Below are 14614 nucleotides of genomic sequence, written 5' to 3'. Positions count from 1 at the left end.
TATATTATATATTTGTGGTAATTTTAGTTCTCTGTCAATCTGTCATGGATATTTTTTTTTTCTTGCATATATTTGTGTTACTTTTTTTGATACACATGATATATATATATATATATATATATATATATATATATATATATATATATATATATATATTTAAAAAACTTAATTATTGTCATATTGACATGATTATTAATAGTAAATTAAAAATTGGTCATGGTATCTTAAAAAATCTACCATCACAAAACCAATGAAACCACACATTGTACACCGCATCGAACTACAATGCATCGCACATGTGACTGCAAAATTGAGGTGCAGTGTGGTTATGGTTTTGGTCAAACTACACTGCAAAGTGTAATACTTAAAATGGCTCAAAGCTACACCAAACAACACCACAAATACCTTGTATACATAATTGCTAGATATAAGTCAACATAAATTTGAGAAATGATATATCCATAACACTTTTAACACAAAACTTAAGTGGCTAGTTGTTATTAGCTGTAACAAGTGTGCCAAAAAGTAATTTCAGTTGTGAGTTCAAATTAGGACGAATAAGTACTTACTACTTATTATTTGTTGTGAAACTGTGGCAGATGTAATACTTTTTCATAAATATAGGTTGATGCAATAATCTATGGGGGGTTGATTGGAGTATATAACTAACCTTACGGTGGAATTAGGAAGAAGTTTTGCAGTGAATTGCAAACTTTACTTGAGGGCATTAATGAGCCTTGGGTTTGTCTTGGGACTTACATAAACATAACCATTCATATATGTTTATATAAGTCACACTGTGTTTCTTAATGTGAATGCCATATTTGATATAGGAAATGTCTAAAAAAATAATCATTTATGTTTATTTGATTATTTTTTTTTCTTGTACTATGCTTAGACAAATATCCCGAATTGTTTTTTTTTTTTTTTGCTAAAAAATATCCCAAATTGTTATACAAGCAGGTGAGTGTCTTTAATATTTCAGTAAGCCAAGTATTTTATTATGCATTGATGAGGAATCCAGCTTGCTAGTATTGGTACGGTTGGGCCCAATCTAATAACATATGTGGGGTGGTAGGTTGGGCTTTAAAATTACACCAAAGCCCATCATAATCTTGGCTTGGTTTACACCTTAGGATCTTGGAACCTTGCCACTAGCTCCTTCTCTTTCCATGTTGCCTCGTTGAAACGGACAATCTCTAGAAACCAAAAAAAAAAAAATGACACCTGGATTATATGGTAGATTATTAGTTATAGATAAAAAATAATGTTAGGAGTGAGTCCAGAAAAAAATTAGTAAAAATTTGTCAACTTAACTATTATGAAAAATATTGTTGTACGATTTTAGGCCCCTTAAACATAACCACATTAACCTAGTTATTTAGCCAAGTGATTAATTTAGGTAAATTATGCAGATCTAGGTTAACACATATAAATTCTATAGTTGTAAAGTGCGGAAAATAAAGAACATGACAATATGATAACCCAGGAAAACCAAACCGGTAAAAAACCTTGGGAGGATTTAACCTAGCTATTCTTAAGGTAAAACTGAATTCACTATGAAAGAATTGAAATTTACACAATAGCGACTTAGACCACTAACATCCTATTGCTACCTCGAGTAGGAAACTTACTACCATGACCACGTGATAGCTCCGAGTTCACGGACTACTTTTTTCTTGAATTCTCAGCAAGCACAAGCACTCACGCTTGTATATCTTTAAGCTCTTGAATCTGCAACTGAATTGATTACCAAGCTCTTGACATCAATCTAGATCTGGATAATCCTAAGTGTATGTGAAGGCAAACACCTCTAAATCTCACAAAAGATTCACACACATATCACAAAGAGCATCATTAAAACGTGGCTATGGTTTTCCCTTTTATACTTAGGGTAAAACATAAAACCCTACACGTAAAACGAGTCTGGGTTAAGTTGTAAAATTCTGCAGAAAAAAAATTTGCACGAGCTTCAATCGATCGAATCTGATTTTCGATCGATTGAGCCAGGCAAATTTACACAGTAAATCCTATAGAACACTCGATTCCAACTTTACAACATCAACATACTTTGAGCAAGTCTAAAACAAAACTAAACGTCTTGATCATGGTTTGCCAACATTACAAATTGAAGTTCTAATACATTTAAACTTAAAGTCTTAGAACCCAACAAACTCCTCCTTTGGCAATCCGTGACAAAACACAAAATTAAACACAGTGCTCAAAGTTACAAACAAAACAGCCCAATACAAAATCATTGCCCAACATAACAAATTCAACCTAACTACCATCCATCAGTTGCAAGTATAGACAGCAGCACGACTGAATCAACCTGTATATTCCTGTAACACTTAACAAACACATAAACGCATGTGTGAAAAATACAAATAACACAAAATAACTTCTTGATTTCACATAACACAAAAAAAAAAAAAAAAAAAAAATATATATATATATATATATATATATATATATATATATATATATCATGAATAACCTCATAAATATAAACCAATAAACAATGTGAAACAAGAAACATATAAAAACAAAGTATCTCTCCCTATCATGGATAACCCATACTCAATACATTGTGAGCCAAAAAAGTAAATACAGAAAGAAGCACCTAGATACAATCTAAAAGCTCTATGGCTCCAGAAAACATCAAAAACTCCCCCTAACATCAAAAACTCCTCTCTACAACAACATATGTACTCCCCATTTTTGTGACGAATTGCCAAGGGGCACTCACTCATTATCAAAAGGAGGTGGTGGTCTAATACTCTCCAAATCTGCTTGCAAAGCACGAAACTCAGCAAGAATGTCCACCAAAAGCTGACCATGAGCCGCCTGAACGGTCATTATAGTCTCCAACATACGACGAATGTCTGAATCATCTGAAGTAGAAGGTGGAGGAACATCAGCAGCAGCAGCAGACGGATCGACAGACGCCTTAGTAAAAGTATCACCTGTAGAGGAGGGAGGAGGAGGTGCGACACCAGAAGACTCAACTCTAGGACGTTTAGAGCTTGCTCTCATCTGAGCAGCCCTTTGCCTAAGAAAGGTGGCACTTATAGGAGCAACTATATGGACAGGCTTAGACGCGGGAAAGTTTTCTAAACCCAAATGTAAAAGAATCAGATGAATAAAAATAGAAAAGAACAGAGCATGAGAAACAGAACTACTTTGATGAACCTCAATCAAAGAACGAATAAAAAGATGAGAAAAACTCATAAGAGCATCAGTGACAAGGGCATACAAAAATGCACATCTCTCTATAGGAATGGTGTGCAAATGAGAGATAGGACACAAAGAATGACAAGCAATCCTAAAGAAAAGATAATGAATCTCAGACAACTCAACAGATCCGAGGATCTAAACCCCACTGGATAGAAGTACTAGTGATGTATGACATGATGTCATCAAGAGGAGGAGACTCATCATAAGGATAAACAGGATGTTGGACCAATGGCACCCCAAGAGCAGCAGCCACTATGGAAGGAGTAATGGTGTACTCGTCACCCCGTATCCAACTTCTCACAAGAGTGTTGGAATCATAGGAGTGGACAGAGAGGTTCAAGTATAACTCTCTAATCAAGGTAGTTGGAGGGGGATGAGAAATGTCCAGCAAAGGTAACCAACCCCTATGCTCAAAGTTTCTCCTAATCTCAGGATCAAGCTCATCTAAAACAACCTTTCTCTCAGCCCAGACGTTCCTAAATAGGTTCAAGATCTCATACGTTTCTTGGTTTTTCTCACTCAAAAACCTATCACTCTTAAAGGAAGGAGCAGAAGAAGAAGAGGCTTTCCTATAGTTTTCCTAGGCATGGTGCTAAGGATAGGACAAGACACACATAAGAGACCAAAAGAAAAGAAAACACAAACTAAGGGCAGACTGTAAATTAGCACAAAACAATATAGAAAAATAACAATCTATATGATGCATGAACAATACAATTGAATGATGCATGATCTAATGCAATGAGAATAAGTTCAATTTAACTTTAAAAACACAAAATTGGCTTGAGCATAGAGTTTATATCAAAAACCTTAAAAATTGGAAAAACCACTTGTACAATTTTCAAGAAATTGACTAATTGGTCATTAAACAAGATAGATAATACATTATAATGATCAAATCAATCAATCCAATAAGCCAATTTCATTAATTTAAACCAAATGGAACAAAATCCCCAAATCAGGTAACTTCAAGCCCTAGAAAAATCAAATCTTCCTAATTCAACAAATTGATCAAATTAATTCACCAAGAACCATTTTAAATCATCCCTCAACAAAAACCCAGTGATCAATTTCACAAGAAAAAGCTTGAATCAACACAAATCCCAAATTCCCTTAGATTCAAAATTCTCCCCAAAATGCATGAAAGGTGAAAATAAAAGAAAAAGAAGGGCAAAAAGGTCTTACCAGTCTTAGATGACAAAAACCTTGCAAACATTTCAAGGGAAAACGACAAATCTTGCTTGGACCTTTAGACCGATTGAATAGAGAGACAAAGAGTTTTGAAATTTTGAAAAAGTGAATGAACACATGAGAAAACCCAGTTTTTAAAAAACTCTCTAGATGACTTTCGATTGATTGAAAAACAAATTCGATCGATCAAAAATGCCTTCAATTGATCGAATATCAATCGAGCACCGATCGAAACACATAGAACCAAACCAAAATTTAATTGCAATTTCGATCGGTCGAGAAACAGGTTCAATCGATCGAAATTCTAGAAAAACCAATTTTTTGAAAAACAAAGCACTTTTATGCAGAAACTCCTTAAAGCATATTAGTTTATGAATAAAATGCATGACTATGAGATGAAATGCTTTTCAAAAACACATGTTTTAAACCCAGTTTTCCCAAAAATTAAGATTTTCAATCAGTTTACCTTAAATTCTCAAACTTCAAATATGTTTTGTATAAAATTCATAGAATTTTTCAAACTTGGTTGGCCAAACCAAAATCACACACAATAACATGTACGAAGTTTAGCAAAAAGTAACTTGTGTAGTGTGTGCAATTAGCAAAATGTACGAGTATGATATGAAATGCTTTTCAAAAACACATGTTTTAAACCCAGTTTTTCCAAAAATTAAGATTTTCAATCAGTTCACCTTAAATTCTCAAACTTCAAATATGTTTTGTATAAAATTCAAGGAATTTTTCAAACTTGGTTGGCCAAACCAAAATCACACACAATAATATGTACAAAGTTTAGCAAAAAGTAACTTGTGTAGTGTGTGCAACTAGCAAAAGCTTGAGATACATGTGAGGTGATATGTGAATAGAAATCAAATACAATTTCTACAAAATCCATCACATATATTTAAAAGAAACTATCCCTTAAAAAGTTACATCATATAACTCTCACACCTCCTAGAATAAAAGTTTGCAATCATGTAAGTTTCTTGATTTGCTTCATAATATACACACCAATTTTATTTGATCAAAAACTTATTAAGAATTAGACGGGATAATGTACACACCAATTTTATTTGATTGATTTAACTTTAATCCAATAATATACACACCAATTTTATCATTAAAACCGAGGCTACACCTTATGTTTTTTTTGTGCATATGCTATACTTTCTCGAGTACACAATCTTATGATATGCACTAAGGTGTTCATGATTGGCTATTTATGCCTTTCTCGTTAAGATCAAGTCTGACAATCAAAGTCATGTGACTTCAAGATCAAGACAAAGTGATCAAAAACCATAAACATCTTCCCACACAACATGCACTACAAAACTCAAACTAGCAAAGTGCAATAAAATAAGCTCATCCAAGCTAAACAAGGTGCATAAACATGTTATGTAAGAATAAATTGGCCAACCTTGATTTCAAATCCAAGAAAAATAATGCAAAAACATTTTGCTTCCCTTTTTTTTTTTTTTAAAATTTTTTTTTTTTTGAAGAAAATAACAAAAACAACCTAGAATGAAATGCATAAATGTTATGCAATGCAAATCCTAGAAAGACAAAGAAAATAAATAAGAATGGTCACAAAGATAAGAGCGATGAAGGACAAGGACTATGTCAAAAAGACTCAATTAGATCGAGCCTTTTGCATCCAAAGCCTTTTAGATGCAACTCTAGCATTGGAGTTATTATTCACATTAGAATTCTAAGCAACTCCAGAATTGGAATAAAGGTTTAAAACCTTTACCAACTCACCAATTAGTATCATAGGATCCTGTGCTTGAGGCACATGTATTTTTGGTTTATTTGCTCGCTTAGCAGCTTGCAACTTGAAACAGTTTGGACGAATGTGCCCAGACTTTCCACAAAAATGACAAACCCATGCAGGTTTATCATGCAACTTACCCTTAGAAGGATTAGAAGTCTTAGGTTTAGACTCTTGAAGATCAACCCTAATCTTCCTAGGAGGTGTAACTTCTATAGGTTTGACAACCTCACTCACTGGAGGCTCCGAAGAAGGAATAAAGTTTGTGGAATGTGTTTCAGGAACATAGATACTTTCTACAAAATCTAAGCCAGTTTTGTCTGAATGAGACTTTTGAACACTCGGCATATGATCAAGTTTGGAACTAGTATATCTATTAGTTTGTTCTCTAACAACAGATTATTCATGTTCCAAATTCTTAACTTTATCAAGCAAAAGCATGTTCTCAGTCTTCACATTCTTTCAACAGTTCCTTAACATCAAATAGTTTTACAAGCAAATTTTTCTTATCAAGTTCAAGAGATGCAATTTTCTTTATGACTAAATCAACACTCATAGCATCCTTTGCAGCAACTTTGCAAAGTTTATTATAGATTTCTTGTAAATCTGCATCCTCAGAGAGTTCCCTATCAGAAGGGTTCTCCTCAACAACAACACTTTCATCAACTACAGCATTAGTAGTGAAAGTAATGAAGTTTCTATCCTCATCATTATTAGACTCATTGTCATAAACTTCATCATCACTAAGGATTATAGCTATAGCCTTGCCCTTAGACCTTAAGAATGTTGGACATTCAGATTTCACTTGACCATACCCTTGACAACCAAAACATTGTTGACCCATAGAATTATTAGAAAGTTGACCTACTTTTTCTTTAGGTTTCTCATTATTGTTCAACTTAGTGGGTTCATTCTTCCTAAAATTTCTAGGTTCGGCATTATTTTTACGTCTTGTCCTTTTGTTGTTCCTAAGAAAGTTTTTAAAGTTCTTGGCAAAATAGACAATCTCTGTAGCAAAGAGCTCATCATTAAATTCACTCACATCAACATCATCAACAGACTTAAGAGCCATTGATTTAGATTTACTAGTCTAAGGTAGGTCCAACTCATAGGACTAAAGAGATCCTACAAGTTCATCAACAGGGATGGAGTCCACATCCTTTCTTTTTGTGATGATAGTTACTTTGGGTCTAAAATCTTCAGTTAAAGATCTAAGTATCTTCTTAACAATTTTAGGTTGATCATAGATTTTACCCAAATTATAAGCAGAATTAACAATATCATTAAGCTTAGCATAAAATTCATCAAAAGTTTCATCATTGGACATCCTAATGCTTTCAAATCTAGTTGTTAACTGCTGCAGCTTATTAATCTTAATTGCCTTTGTGCCTTCATGCACAGTTTGGAGAATATTCCATGTAGTGTGAGCAACCTCAACATTAGAGATTTGTCTTGAATTCCTTCATAGAAACAACATTAAAAATAGCATTCATAGCTTTGCTATTAAAAGTGGCTGCTTCTTTTTGAAAAGTTTGCCATTCACTCACTGGAGTAGTTGGCTTCTTCCATTCGTATTCAACGGAGTTTCAGACTTTCTCATCAATAGATTTCAGGAATGCTTTCATCGTTACTTTCCAATAAGCATAATTGTTCCCATCAAAGTGAGGTGGGATCACAAGAGAGTGACTGTATTCCATGACAACAGGGATCAATGATCAACTCTTAGATCAAATGATCTAAACACAAGAGCTAACCCACTCTGATACCATTTGTATGTTTTTAGACCTCTTAAATACAACCAGATTAATCTAGTTATTTAGCAAAGTGATTAATTCAGGTAAATTATGCAAATCTAGGTTAACACATATAAATCATATAGTTGTAAAGTGCGAAAAATAAAGAACACAATAATATGATAACCTAGGAAAACCAAACCAGTAAAAAACCTAGGGATGATTTAACTTAGCTATCCTCAAGGTAAAACTGAATCCATTATGAAAGAATTGAAGTTTACACAATAGCAACTTAGATCACTAACATCCTATTGCTGTCTCAAGTAGGAAACTTATTACCACGACTACGTCACAGCTCAGAGTCCACAAACTACTTCTTTCTTGAATTCTCAGCAAGCACAAGTACTCCCACTTGTATATCCTTAAGCTCTTGAATCTGCAACTGAATTGATCACCAAACTCTTAACATCAATCTAGATCTTGATAACCCTAAGTGTATGTGAAGGCAATCACCTTTAGATCTCACAAAAGATTCACACACACAGTATAAAGAGCATCATTAAAATGTGGCAAGGGTTTTCCCTTTTATACCTAAGGCAAAACATAAACCCTACACGTAAAACAGGATTGAGCTGAGTTTGAAAATTCTGCAGAAAAACAATTTGCAGGAGTTTTGATCAATCGAGTCTGATTTTTGATTGATCGAGCCAGGCAGATTTACACAGGTTATCCTGCAGAACACTCGATTCTAACTTTACAACATAAACATACTTTAAGCAAGTCTAAAACAAGACTAAATGTTTTGATCATGCTTTTCCAACATTACAAATTGAAATTCTAATACATTTAAATCTAAAGTCTTAGAACCCAACAATTGTAATTGCGCGCGTGTGCACGCGCGTGTGTGTGTGTTTATGAGAGAGAGAGAGAGAGAGAGAGTTTGTAGCATTGTTCTAGTTAGAACACAGATGCAACAATTTGATTTTATTTTCGTTTTTAAGTGGAAAATTCATGTGACTCCCAAAATCATACCCAAATCCATACTAAGTGTACATTCCAGCTTTTGATTGGTAATCAAAATCTATTTTTTTCATCAAGTACATATAGTGGTCAAATGTCTAACCCAATGTTTTAAAAATCGAGATCTCACTAATTAGGGTTGATGTGGCCATGGCAAGTGGCCTAATGTTGCTATTAAAAAAAAAAAAATCTAGGCGAAACTCCACATTAGCAAAATTGAGTTCCATGTAATTTAAAAAAAAAAAAAAAGAACTCGATTTTAATAATATTGAGTTACGTTGAAATGTTTCTCTAACTATCTTATCTCACTCTCTTTCTCTCTTCCACTCTTGTCCCTCTCTGTCTCTTGTCTCCCTTTGTCACTTAATTTCTCTCTCCCTTGTCTCCCAAAAGTTTAAAGGAACTCGATTTATTACCTTTGAGCTCTTTAAAAAAGTACAAAGAACTCAATTTTTTTTAATATTGAGCTCTACTTAAACAAAACTTGCTATTACAAAAATCGAGTTAAAAAAAAAAAAACAGAACTTGCATTCAAAGATATCAAAGTTCTACTTTTCGTAAAACTTGATTTTACTAATGTCAAGTTGCACCTAACAATATTTTTTGGAAAAATAGCAACATCAACCATTGCCACTTTAGCCATATTTATAGAGAACTTGATTTTATAAACATTGAGTGTGTGTTTGGTACAAATTAAAAAGCCAGTCTTTTTTATTTTTTATCTTATTTTTGCTACTATTCATGAGTCCCATTGCATTTTTTGGTACTATTTACGGGTTCCATTTTACTATTTCAGCTACTTTTTAGTTTTATCTACAGTATTTTCAGTAAAAAGTTTTCAATTTCAATTAAATAAGCTGTTCCCAAATAGACACTAAATTCCAATGAGAACTTAAGTTTCATATCAGCAAATTCCAAAATAGGTCAGGAAAAAGGAAGATAACACTTCTCTGGATTTCGGGGATGGTTACTAGGAGGAGTCTCTAGCATGGATTTCTTAGTCGAGCCTGATGGTTTAACCCAACCTAGGGCTAAGGGATCATCATAAGACTTTAGGCGCACCTGGGGGAAGGACTACCCTTAATATGCGCAATTTATATCTATCACTTGCTAAAATTCGAAGAGAGTGACCCCTTTCAATAAAGAAATGCATGAAAGAGCCCCTTCAAGTAACAAATATTATTCAGATTTTGAAACGAAAGAACTCTCTTTCTATCAAAATATCCAATTTTGAATCAAAATTCAATCAAGTGGATCCTTAATAAAAAAAAAAAAATTTAATTAATCAAAATATAAATTATTATTATGGGCTAATCAGAAATTGCCTACATGATGGAGGACCATATACACAATTAACGGGCATACTAGGGCCAAAATTAGGAATTAACCTTATTTTTCAAATAATATAATTAGTAGGCACTGTTACAAAATTATATTTTTTTACTAACATCTTGAGTCTAAAAGACTTGATTTTGGGCTTAAAAATCGAGTCTTTGAGGGTCGATTTTCATGGTCTGATCACGTTTGATGTGACATTTTTTCCACATGGCGTCCATCTAGAAATTAAGTGTCTAAAACTCGATTTATAACCCTTTACAAAACAAGTATAATGTTTTAAGCCCACCCTTTACACCTTCTCATTAGAGAAGAAAGAGATAGAGAGAAAAAAAAACTCAGAAACAGAAACATGGGTTGTAGTCAGTTGAAGATCGAGATCGGAGTGGGTGGCTTTAGATCGACGTGGGACCATGGGTGGGTGGGTTTCAAGTTAGCGTGGGTGGCTTCAACTTGGCGTGGGCCGTGTGTGGTCGTGGGCCATGGGTGGCCGTCGGTGGTCGTGGCTAGCCGTGGGTCAGGTTCGGATCGCCGTGGGTCGCTGTAGGTTGAAAAAGCTGAATAGAATGGGTTTTCTTGGTGGATTAGTTCTCTATAACTTTGTTTTTTTCAAAATTTTTGGTTTAACCTCTCTTATGTGTTTTGCTTGGTGAGTTTTTCTCTCTTTCTTCTTTGATGAGAAGGTGTAAAGGTGTGCTTAAAACATTATGCTTGTTTTGTAAAGGGTTATAAATTGAGTTTTAGAGACTCGATTTTTAGCTAGACGCCACGTGGAAAAAGTGCCAACTCAGACTTAATCAGAACATGAATATTGACCCTCAAAGACTCAATTTTTAGGCCCAAAATCGAGTTTTTTAGACTCGAGATGTTAGTAAAAAATATAGTTTTGTAACAGATCCTACTAATTATATTGTTTAGAAAATAGGATTAATTCCCAATTTTGGCCGGCATACCAGTCCTAAAACTTTCAATATGGGACTCGTATAAAGGAAAGATTAAAGAGAACAAGATGCCATTTTATCCTGTCGATGAAGGTGACGGTGCACATGCATTAGATAAAAGAATGTATATTTATATGCTTGAAAGTACTAAATTAGCTTCTCAAAAAAAAAAAAAAAAGTACTAAATTATAAAAGCACGTGTGCAAGTTTGTAATCAATATTGCCAATTGGCATGGAAAAATTTCACTATGTTTCGAATGCATGTTACCTCTCCCTCACAAGGGGGGGTGGACCCCACACTGAAACCGTATATTGTACACCACATCGAACCATACTGCATCGCACATGTGACTGTAAGGTGCAGTGTGATTATGATTTTGGTCAAATTACACCGCAAAGTGTAGTACTTAAAAAGACCCAAAGTTGCACCAAACAGCGCCGCAAATACCTTGTATACATAATTGCTAAATATGAGTGTACATAAATTTGAGAAATGATATATCCATAACATTTTCAACACAAAAACTTAAGTGTCTAGTTATTATTAGCTATAACAGGTGTGCCAAAAAGTAATTTCAATTGTGAGTTCAAATTAAACTAATATAAACAAAAAGTAATTTCAATTGTGCCAAAAAGTACTTTCAACATTAAAGATTTTATTTTAGCATACAACACTTTTTTTTTTTTGAAAATTTTTAGCATACAACACATTAAACTAATATAAACAATACAATAAAATAATATATTTGACACAATAAACGTTACAAAAAACTAAAAAGAGAATAAAGAAGGACAGCAATGTAATGTGCCACAATAAATAAAAAAAATATAACTTTTAGCTACAGTGAGTTGCTATCTTTGGCAGCTTATTGTAGTTAAGACTTAAAAATTTATAGGTTTGCCAACTTTGATCATGTTGATGGTATTTTTAACGTGTGTTGGTGCTAAACTAGTTTTTTCTAAAAAAAAAAAAAAAATTATTTTGACTACTTTATTGTGAATGTCCGAGGAAAGTGTTAAAGGATTCAGATCTTCTAGAGTTCCTAGGTATTCTACCAAGTAGAGTTCATTAAATCCTAACCACTCTTTAATGATTTAAATATGCTTGAGAGTATAAAATACTGCTAAATGATAAAAGCACGTGCCAGCTTGTAATCAATATTGCCAATTGAAAAGCCTTGCCGACATTGACCACCAAAAACCCGAGACGCCAGACTGTGCAGTAGCCATCACTCAACACTAGTACATAAAGGGAATCGATTGCATTCTTTCCATTATTCCATTGTAGCTTTGATAATTTTCAATGGCTTCTACTCTCCATCTCTTCCTCTTTTCCATTGCTGTTGTCTTCTTCTCAACCTCAAATGGAGCAAATTATAAACCACAGGCCTTTCATCTTCCCATCGGAAAAGACGATGTCACACTCCAATATTTTACTTCATTTGCAGTTGGACCTACTCAATTTATTGTGGATGCAGTCATTGACCTTGGGCAACCATTTCTATGGTTCAACTGTGAGGATGGTTACAACTCCTCATCTTACAACCCAGTTCCTTGTGGCTCATCCAAATGTAAAACAGCTAAGGGCATAGGATGCAGTGGCTGCAACGGGACACCTAGGCCAGGGTGCACCAACAACACTTGCTCTATGTCCCCATATAATCCATTCGTTAATTCACTTCGAAGTGGGGGATTAGGCGAGGATAACATTTATGTTTATGAAACTGATGGGAGAAGTGTCTTAGTACAAATAAATGTGCCTAGATTTCCTTTTGTTTGTGCAGATTCAGGCAGCTTAGATGGCCTTGCTAAAGGTACTAAAGGTATTCTAGGCCTCGGAAGGACTCAAATTGCATTACCAATGCAGCTTGCAAATGCATTTAAACTTAAGCGTAAGTTTGCCCTTTGTGTACCTTCTTCATCCCAGTCAGGATTAGGGGACATTTTTATTGGTGGTGGACCTTATTATATGCTTCCTTATACCAAAAATGTGTCAGAGTTGCTCATCACCACCCACACTAATCATCAACCCCGTAAGCACTGCACCTATTTATTCAGAAGGTGACCCATCTGATGAATATTTCATTGGTGTAAAATCCATCAAAATAGATGGACAAATTGTCAAACTTAAGACCTCCTTGCTATCCATCTATGAAGCACGGGTGTGTTTCGAGATTCAGGTGCGGGTGTGGGAGCGGGTGCAGGACTTGGTAATTTTTGAAAAAGTAGGGTGTGAGTGCGGCGATTAAAAAATTATTAAAAATATTTTTATTTATATTTTTAATATATTGCTAAACATACTTTTTTCACATTATATAAATATATACCAAATTTAAGAGCAATAGTAAATAATAACTAGAATACAGAGAATGAGAGAGAGCCTAGCTGAAGAGTGATGGCAGAGAATAGGAGAGAGGCGCAAGAAAAATGAAGAGGGAGAGGGCTGGGTCTTGGTTTTTTTCCAAACGGTGCGTTTGCACCTTTTTTTTTTTTTTTTTTTTTTTTTTTTTTTTTTTTTTTTTTTTTTTTTTTTTTTCGGCCATACGCACCTGTTGTTGTTGTTTTTTTTTTTTGAATTTCGGCCGGTATTGGTTTTCGCCTGATACGGACCGATTCGGGCCAAATCGGAGCGAATCGGCTCGATTTCACGCGCGTCGGCTCGAATCGGCGCAGTATCGGCACGAATCGCGACGAAAAAATTAATTTTTTAATGCCTAACGCGGCACGGACGCCCAGGCAGCGGCTTCGCCTACGCGCCCCGCGTCGGGCCGCGTCGGACGTGGGTGCGGCGGCCCAAACGCCGCACCCGTCCTTCCCAGGTATCCATTGACAACAAAGGAGTTGGTGGGACTAAAATTAGTACCATAAATCCTTACACTATTTTGCATACTTCTATCTATAAGGCTGTCCTAAAAGATTTTGTCAAGAAGGCTGCATCAAGGAAGATAACTAGGGTGGCATTCGTGGCACCATTTGGAGCATGTTTCAGCTCAAAGACCATTGCTAGCACCATGACTGGACCATTTGTGCCAACTATTGATTTGGTCCTGCAAAGCAAGAGTGTGTATTGGAGGATTTATGGTGCCAATTCGATGGTGAAAGTCAAGGAAAATGTGCTATGCTTAGGAGTTGTGGATGGTGGATCGAAGCCAAGAACTTCCATTGTTATTGGGGGACATCAGTTGGAGGATAATATGTTAGAGTTTGATCTGGCTTCTTCAAAGCTAGGCTTTAGCTCTTCGCTTTTGCTTCACAATACAAATTGTTCTCACTACAGAATTTTTTGAAGTGGCAGCTTTGGTTCAGATGCATATTGTACTTGATTTTAGCTTTGCTTCATGTGCAATTTTTTGTACCACTTTTCATAGCCAAAACTAAATGTTTTTCTA

The 14614-nt window shown here is 34.8% G+C and overlaps 1 pseudogene; it reads left to right on the top strand.

The window, feature by feature from the left end:
- Positions 1 to 12491: 12491 nt before the first annotated feature.
- On the top strand, positions 12492 to 14614 carry LOC142626210 (putative aspartic proteinase GIP2; annotated as a pseudogene).

Source organism: Castanea sativa, chromosome 2 (assembly GCF_040712315.1).
Source record: "Castanea sativa cultivar Marrone di Chiusa Pesio chromosome 2, ASM4071231v1".
NCBI lineage: Eukaryota > Viridiplantae > Streptophyta > Magnoliopsida > Fagales > Fagaceae > Castanea > Castanea sativa.
Note: the sequence above shows the minus strand (reverse complement) of the source record. Positions and strands in the feature narration are given on the sequence as shown.